Source organism: Micropterus dolomieu, linkage group LG18 (assembly GCF_021292245.1).
Source record: "Micropterus dolomieu isolate WLL.071019.BEF.003 ecotype Adirondacks linkage group LG18, ASM2129224v1, whole genome shotgun sequence".
Classification (NCBI taxonomy): Eukaryota; Metazoa; Chordata; class Actinopteri; order Centrarchiformes; family Centrarchidae; genus Micropterus; species Micropterus dolomieu.
The window spans coordinates 13698710-13707563 of NC_060167.1; the positions used below are offsets into that span (position 1 = coordinate 13698710).

General features: G+C 41.5%; 1 long non-coding RNA gene across 2 annotated transcripts; it reads left to right on the forward strand.

Annotated features, from left to right (window-relative positions):
• The first annotated feature begins 528 nt into the window (after positions 1 to 528).
• Positions 529 to 2185, forward strand: LOC123956678. Of its 2 annotated transcripts, none has more exons than XR_006821598.1 (5): positions 529 to 657; positions 1316 to 1407; positions 1494 to 1562; positions 1743 to 1785; positions 2022 to 2185. It is a non-coding gene; the product is annotated as an uncharacterized LOC123956678 (long non-coding RNA). The 2 variants fall into 2 exon arrangements; XR_006821599.1 differs by lacking the exon at positions 529 to 657 and adding an exon at positions 1139 to 1236.
• Positions 2186 to 8854: the final 6669 nt, after the last annotated feature.

The following is an 8854-nucleotide window of genomic DNA, read 5'->3' on the forward strand; positions in this document are numbered from 1 at the left end:
GCTTTCTGGAAACACACAACACACTGCCAAGATTTTACAAGACCCAGGGTGTGTATTCAGGCTGACACTTCAGATTTCAGAAAATGTGGAAATACTGGAACCTGAAATTAATGTAATGTTAATTGCAGCATAAGTCCACAACAGGTAGGCAAAGAGACAGCCACAAATAGAGGAGAAACAAAAAATCTTGAATGAAAGAAAATGCACTCACATACCGACAAATATCTGAGTGCAAACACATTGTGTGCTGAACACATGCAGAGAGAGCAATAGAAACAGAGCCTTTTGATGTACTTCAATGAAAATCACAGCAGAGAAAGATGAAAAACAACTGCTTGAGTGTAGTATTTTTTGTGACTTGGTTTGGCTAGAGGCTTCTAACACTCTCCTTTGCTGTTTACTCTGATAGGTTGCAGCCTCAGGGCGTGTTATAGTCTCCAGGTGAGGACCAGATGGATCCAAGCAATGCTCTCTCTCTCTCTCTCTCTTTGGCTCCAGGCCTGATTACCATCAACACATATTGGCCTAGTGGAGACAAAACAAAGCAAGTGGAAGTACTGTGAGTTGGAGATGAAACAATTTAAGACAACATACTGTGTTTTCCAACAACAGCTCAGCCTTGACACACGTACTGTCCCCTCCAAAAGTATTGGAACGGTAAGGCAAATTTATTTTATTTTTGTTGTCATCTGTGAAGCATGGTGGAGGTAATGTCATGGCTTGGGCGTGCATGGCTGCTTGATGATAGTAGCAGCAGAATGAATTCAGAAGTGTACAGAAACATTTTGTCTGCCAATTTACAGAGAAATGCATTGAAACTAATCGGGAGGAAGTTTATCATGCAGCAGGACAATGACCCAAAGCACACTGCCAACAAAACAAAGGACTTCATCAGGGGGAAAAAGTGGAAGGTTTTAGACTGGCCAAGTCAATCGCCTGATCTTAACCCAATAGAGCTGCATTTCACCTCCTTAAGAGGAGACTGAAGGGAGAAACACCCCGAAACAAACAAGAACTGAAAGAAGCTGCGGTAAAAGCCTGGAAAAGCATCACAAATGAAATGTGATAGGCAGGCTTTTGGCCTAGTAAGGCCATGGTCGGCTATAGCCACTCAGTGAAACTCCACCCCTGTCTCTCTAGAAGCAGGCACACACCTGTGCCGCTTTAGGAGTTGATTTATAGAGAGCACTCAGGATCTCTCTGTAGGCATTGGGGTCCAGTGTGGCTAGAGAGCAGGTATGTTTTGTAGGAGTTATGAGTCAAGGCTGACAATGTTTTTAACTTGTGAACATGTTTTAATTTGTTTTAATCACAGGTATTTTAAGTCACCTGTTGTCCAGACCTCGTCAGCTGAATAGCCTGTCGTGCTAAAGGTTCACCACAGAGAAGGCAGTGCTTAACGCTGAGGTAAAAAGATGTTGTCTAGTAGAGTTATGCAAGTTTACTAGTTCGTGTGCCTTTTGATAATAATTTGATTATGATTCACATTGCAGTGGGCCTAAACATCTGATCCATAAATGAGGTGGAGTCAGAGCTGGGTTGACTACTTACTGCATTGTGAGGTAAATATTATTTGTCAGGTATTTAGCAAGTATGTTTTTACAGTATGTGTTAAACAACTGAACTAACTAAATTCTTGTAATTTTAGGGTTTTATAGCCACTGCTGTTTTGCCTGCCTGCTCAACTGCTGTTATTTGTTTGAATTGTTATGTCTATTCTTATATTATGAGATTTGTTACAGGTGGATGGGCCTCTGTGAATATGGCTGCCAAGGTCTGCTAAGGGTATGGCGGTTGTCCGTGGTGGTTTTTGTGTGGGGTTTTTTTTGTTTTTTTTTTAGCTGTACGATTTTCCTCAGCTTGTTGGCCTTTTTATTTTTTTCCCTTTTTCAGTGTTGTGCTAGACGGACAAGGTGGTGGATTGTGGGAACCCCATTCCCCTTCAATGCATGTGGTGGTGGGTATAACAGCTGTGTGTGGATGCTTTACTTAGTTTTATTGTGTGATGTTTGTGTGTCTAGGTGGCTGCGCACCAGTGAGTGGTGTCAAGGCACCTGGGTGGCAGGTCTGGCCCTTGTACATGCAGAGGTGTTTAACGTGTCCTTTTATCCCTTGGCGTCTACATCTTATTTGTTTTTATTGTTGTGCTTGTGCAGTGAATAAAATTGCCCAAAGCCTGATTTTTTTTTTTTTTTTTTTTTAAATAAAATTTTCCTTCCGGTCAAAACTCTTGTGTTTGAATTTTATTAATTGTGGGAAACCCATGGCAATTGGTAATTGAATATTTGGGGATTTGAACCCTTCACTATTTGCCTCTGTTACAGAAGAATGCAACAGTTTGTCGATGGGTTGCAGGCTTGAGGCAGTTATTGCAAGCAAGGGTTATGCCACCAAATATTTAATGTTATTTACTTTAAGATAAGTAGTTCCATTACTTTTGCTCACCTAAGAATGCTGTGATATGTCCTGAGTTGTTTAACACAGATGTGAATACCAGGAAACAAAAGCTGAAATTCTGAACTCCTGTCTCATACTCCCCTTTTGATCTTAAACCTAAATGTCTTCAGTGAACAACAATGGAATTTGCCTTACTGTTCTAATACTTCTGGAGGGGACTGTATGTTTACAGTATAAACTGCAAAAATCTTTCTTTTCAATTCACTAAATGGTCAGCTTAGAGATTTAACAGATGTATCATTCTTCAATAATTATCAATATCAACAAAGTTCTTGTATAACATCTTATTGCATGGTGCTTATGGTGAAACTCTTGAGGAACTCATGAGTTGACCAACCACAACATCATCCAGAGGAAGCATCTCCAATTATCCTTCAAATTAAGGTCAATGAGGTCCTCCTACTGTAAACAAACTTGGCACCCAAATGCCGTAGGGATATCTACAAAATATCAAAATGTTGCTAAAAATTTTAGGAGCCTACCAATGGATATTATGAAAAAATTATTGATTTGTATAGGCAGAAATGGACAATGAAAACAACTCTATTGCCAAGGAATCTCACTGTAGAGCAATTGATACTCAAATCATATTTGAATCAATGTTACAATGAAAGTCAGAACTACCCTTCTCTCGTGCATTTTTGTCAAGGAAGAATTAATACTGTACAGAACTGCACACAGTTAATAAATAATATGAAACGCCAGTGAGGCTCACATGAACCATAGCCTTTACAGATGCCAAAACCTCCCACTTCAACAATGGTGTCATGGTAGGCAATGAACCTTTACTGAAAGAAGTCTTTTTTTTTTTTTACACACTTTATTCTTGCAGTCGGTTTAAATTAAGTGGGCACACAAACATTCTCAAGCTCACTTAATGAAATAAGAACCTCCTAAAACTGTATAAGTAGGGCTCCAGTCACATTAGTCCAAATGCAGTTATGCAGCACCTGTATGTTCTCTGAGTCTTTGTCTCTGCAGCTGGGGTTGATTTGATGATTGCGGCATGGAGGGAGCAGATAAACAACAAGGCTGTTGTCTGTTTGTAATTTTGAGCCTGTCTAGGTACTGTCGCTGTTGTGTCTGCTTACTGCACTCAAGTGTTCTTTGAGATGCAGGTGTCCATGGGTTGAGTTAATGGTAAGCAGCGACATCTAGTGGCCAGACTGACCTATTGTTAAAATCATTGATAGTCAAATTCTTTCAGACTGAGAGTAAATGCCATGGTTATTCACTTATTTCCTGCTCCACTAGATGGAGATCTATAGGTGATCTGTGACCATAATGCAAATAAACAGGATATTTATGGGGCACGTATATCTTGCTGACCCATTTTGCTAAGTGCATTATGGAAGACATACATTGTGATAAATAGGACAGGTGGCTGGAGGTGGCCTAATGGTGGGATTACAATAGTGAGGATGATGATAACCAGAAAAAGAACAAGAAATGATTACATTGGTGTAATAATAACGGTTAACCACTTGATGGCAGCATCGTTATAGTTTAGAGTTAAAGAGGTGTTTCTCCATGATTTCCTTTTCAATGGTGCTTTTCTTGTACAGAAACATTCCTTGTTGCAACACTTCTAAAGTTATTCTTCTGAGAAGACAACCATGAAATAAATTGCACAAACAAGATCCATATTAGTATATTTTATACATTAGTATTTACCGTGCCAAAAGCAAAAAATGCAATACGGTTTGTATCTGAAGGCAAAATGTAGTTTGAAATTTAAGTTGTGGATTTTGTCTCAAACTTTAAAACCCTAGAGGTTACAAACATATGTGTGGCCACACTCACACACACCCACATACAGCAGCGCAGCTACTTTAACTCTTTAAAGGCTTGCACAATAAAAGCTCCTAATTAAAGCTAACTTTTAGTTGTGTCAGGACAAATATTTTTATGGCTATTTTGTTGTGGTTGATTTTCATTTTCAAAGCACCAACACCTGCGCCCAGATGGTGTTTCTTTTTACCATCTGTGAGAGTAAAGTGTAAAAAGATGATCGATATCAGTGGCTACAACACTTCCCTACCTCCAGATGGCATGATCGTTAAGTTCTCTGAAGACTGTTGTCTGGAGTCCAATCCTTTAAACTCCAAATGTTAAGAAGAAAAAAAATCTTGTTTATGCCTAGGCAAGCTTATTACGCTTCATTTTCAGCATACTTGTGAGAAAGGGAGAAGAGGTTGTGGGTATTCAAGAGCCTCTTGGGGTTGAGAATACATATTACTAGCCTATATTCCACAACCTATATTTGGCAATTTCTGCAGTGTGCTGTAGTACATGGTTTTCAGATGGTGTGCACCATATGTCACAATTAATACAACACAGCTGAGGCTACTGGTGTGATGCTGGCTGTGGCTCACACTTGCACCTTTGTGTTGATCTTGAACTTGTTAGTGAAGTGTATTTTTTTTAAGGGAAGTTGTTTATGTTTTTATGTGATGGAATAAATGGTTATTAATTATGTGTCATCCGACTAAATTGTTTAGTGCTTGTTAAGAAACTGGTATCAGTCTCAGTAGTATGTGTCCTGGACATTATACACTGCTCAAAAAAAATAAAGGGAACACTTAAACAACACAATGTAACTCCAAGTCAATCACACTCCTGTGAAATCAAACTGTCCACTTAGGAAGCAACACTGATTGACAATCAATTTCACATGCTGTTGCATGCATGCAAATGGAATAGACAACAGGTGGAAATTATAGGCAATTAGCAAGACACCCCCAATAAATGAGTGGTTCTGCAGGTGGTGACCACAGACCACTTCTCAGTTCCTATGCTTTATGGCAGATGTTTTGGTCACTTTTGAATGCTGACGGTGCTTTCACTCTAGTGGTAGCATGAGACGGAGTCTACAACCCACACAATTGGCTCAGGTAGTGCAGCTCATCCAGGATGGCACATCAATGCAAGCTGTGGCAAGAAGGTTTGCTGTGTCTGTCAGCGTAGTGTCCAGAGCATGGAGGCGCTACGAGGAGACAGGCCAGTACATCAGGAGATGTGGAGGAGGCCATAGGAGGGCAACAACCCAGCAGCAGGACCGCTACCTCCGCCTTTGTGCAAGGACCAGGAGGACCAGGAGGACCAGGAGGAGCACTGCCAGAGCCCTGCAAAATGACCTCCAGCAGGCCACAAATGTGCATGTGTCTGCTCAAACGGTCAGAAACAGACTCCATGAGGGTGGTATGAGGGCCCGACATCCACAGGTGGGGGTTGTGCTTACAGCCCAACACCGTGCAGGACTTTTGGCATTTGCCAGAGAACACCAAGATTGGCAAATTCGCCACTGGCGCCCTGTGCTCTTCACAGATGAAAGCAGGTTCACACTGAGCATATGTGACAGACGTGACAGAGCCTGGAGACGCCGTGGAGAACGTTCTGCTGCCTGCAACATCCTCCAGCATGACCGGTTTGGCGGTGGGTCAGTAATGGTGTGGGATGGCATTTCTTTGGGGGGGCCGCACAGCCCTCCATGTGCTCGCCAGAGGTAGCCTGACAGCCATTAGGTACCGAGATGACCCCTCAGACCCCTTGTGAGACCATATGCTGGTGCGGTTGGCCCTGGGTTCCTCCTATGGCAAGACAATGCTAGAGCTCATGTGGCTGGAATGTGTCAGCAGTTCCTGCAAGAGGAAGGCATTGATGCTATGGACTGGCCCTCCCGTTCCCAGACCTCATACAGGCACGTGGAGGCCACACACACTAGTGAGCCTCATTTTGACTTGTTTTAAGGACATTACAAAGTTGGATCGGCCTGTAGTGTGGTTTTCCACTTTGATTTTGAGTGTGACTCCAAATCCAGACCTCCATGGGTTGATAAATTTGATTTCAATTGATAATTTTTGTGTGATTTTGTTGTCAGCACATTCAACTATGTAAAGAAAGGAGTATTTAATGAGATTATTTCATTCATTCAGATCTAGGATGTATTTTTTTAGTGTTCCCTTTATTTTTTTGAGCAGTGTATGTCCCTATATGTGTCTCTTGAATATTTTTCATCAGGTAGGAAAGAATCTGAAATAAGAAAACACAATGAAAGTAAATCCATATCACACATACCACAAAGAGAGAAGAATCACACATATACAGCAACCATAGCACTCCTACGACTAATTTTAACATTTTTATGGATTAGTGAAATCAATTGCTCATCTGGACTTAAGAGGTTGCCTTTTGTATCACCGCAACAAATTGACAGAATGGGGAAAAAACATACTCATTCAAAGAAAACACATAACCTTGATTTGTTGGTTTTACATTTGGAGGATGGTAATGTGGATTTTGACAAGGCAAGTGTTTCAAGTTTTTTCTCCTGTCAAGGCAGCAGCCTGTCTGCAGTACTGTCAGCTCCATTTTGTAACACAAGCTAGGGAGACTGGCAAACGAACAGGTGGGGTTGTCATATGTTTGTGAAGGAGTCTACTAAATGTTCTCTCCAATTAACAAACAGCTCAGACATTTTCTTCTCAGCAATTCTCTCTCTCTCTCTCTCTCTCTCTCTCTCTCTCTCTCTTCCCGCAGTTGTTGCTCGCTCCATTTGGGAGAGACGCATGACTTGTTACATGCCTTTCTAGCTCTGCTGAGAAATGGCAGATTGAAACCCATTTAGCAGATAGAGCTGGAAGAGTGATGGCAGGCTACCAGCGGCTGCGTTGGCTGATGGAGAAGCGCTTACAAAATGTTCTGTAGCTATCATCGTGATCCTACTTTGAAAAATTCAAATGCCGCTTTCTCTGCAGAAGTCAGTATTGTGATAACAGGTGACTGAGAGGCATGCAACTGGTTCTGTGCAACAGTCTGCCAATTAAGTCTGTAGATTCCCTCCGGGATGCATTATAGATACATAATGCATAATGGGGGAGTTCAACAATCACCTCATGTAACTAGCAACATTTTCAGCTTTGAGAGACTGTGAGGCTAGTGCGTAATTAACCTGCTGTAAGTACTGCAGTGTACTGTGAGTACTGTGAAAACATTAGTGAGGAGAGAGAAGAGTCTGTTGGGTACTTAAACAGGTAGCTCACCAGAGTGGGCGCACTGACTTAACTCGAACAGTGTGAAAAGAAAGGGATAATTAATTGGCTGGCTGGGCCATCAGTGCTGTGGCAACATTTTGTGAGGATTGGGAGGAAAGAAAAGGCTACTACCTAGTTTAACTGGCTCATTGGTTTTGCACTGACAACATTTAACGAGGCATTACCAGAGTAGTTTTTAAGTCTGCTGGGGCAACTCCAAGTCAAGTCTCTAGGCTTTCAGAGTAACGGCATGTTTACACAGGAGGCGTTTCAGCTGCTGTTTTAAGTGTTCCATCTCACGTGCATCAGACAGAGCAGATACGCTTCTATTTTAGTCAGTCCAGCTGTCTATACAGGCTGCAGAGTAGCTCACATTTCACTCATGCTATACATGCTAGATTACATTACATTTTTGTTCTACGCACAGTGATTGCATCAAAACACAAGACACCTACAACCACATTGTGTATAGACACAGAAGGAGTTGTGAAGGTATTGCATACGGCACGTGCTGTGTAGACACAGTAATTTAGGGGAAGTCCTAGAAGCCTTCATAAGCACAAGTAGAGTCTTTAACGAGTCGAGTCTCAAGGAAGTTGTCTCACAGTAGGTAAGTCCAACTCAAGATGCATTTCTGCCAAGTCTGTGTAAAACAAACTATTAAAGTGACATGGCAAGTCTTTTCAGTGCCAGATAATTAAATATTCAATATATAAGGTCAGACTGTTGCCTTCTAGTTAATTATCTATTTTACCAGGTCAAAACTTGTATGCTTTGCTTCTTTAGGTAGTGACATCTTATGTAAGCACATAAAATGAGGATTTCTCCGCAGCACCACTAGTGATCAAAAACCCACCGAGTGCCAATAAGTCCAACTACAGTTCAAGTCTCAATTCTACAGCAGACATATTTGCTGGTTAGGGATACTGCATAGGGACAATAGCATTGTGATCAGTGGTCAATATTCAGTGGGAATATGCTGTGGATATATTATCTGTATGGGCAGAGATGTTAATGTTAAGTTATGCAGCAGCCCCTGTAACTGGATGTGCCTGGAAATGTTGTACATCTTGGTTGGATTGGTTTTAATCCAACTTCATGTTACACGGGCACACTTCTTCTCTATTCTTCACATTTGTGAAAGGTGCGAGGCAGTCGTGCATCTGGAAGGGGGTGGACTACCATGCTCTTTTCTGGAGACACACCTGCCATGTAGTAAGTAGGCTGAAAAAATGGTGACATTGGCTAGATAAATTTGGACGGTGTGGGACTCTTCAACAGAAGATTTGATAGCTAGAAGAATAATGCAGCCAATATTTTTTATCTCATCCTCACACTTTCACCCTCTCTGTTCTTTCATTTCA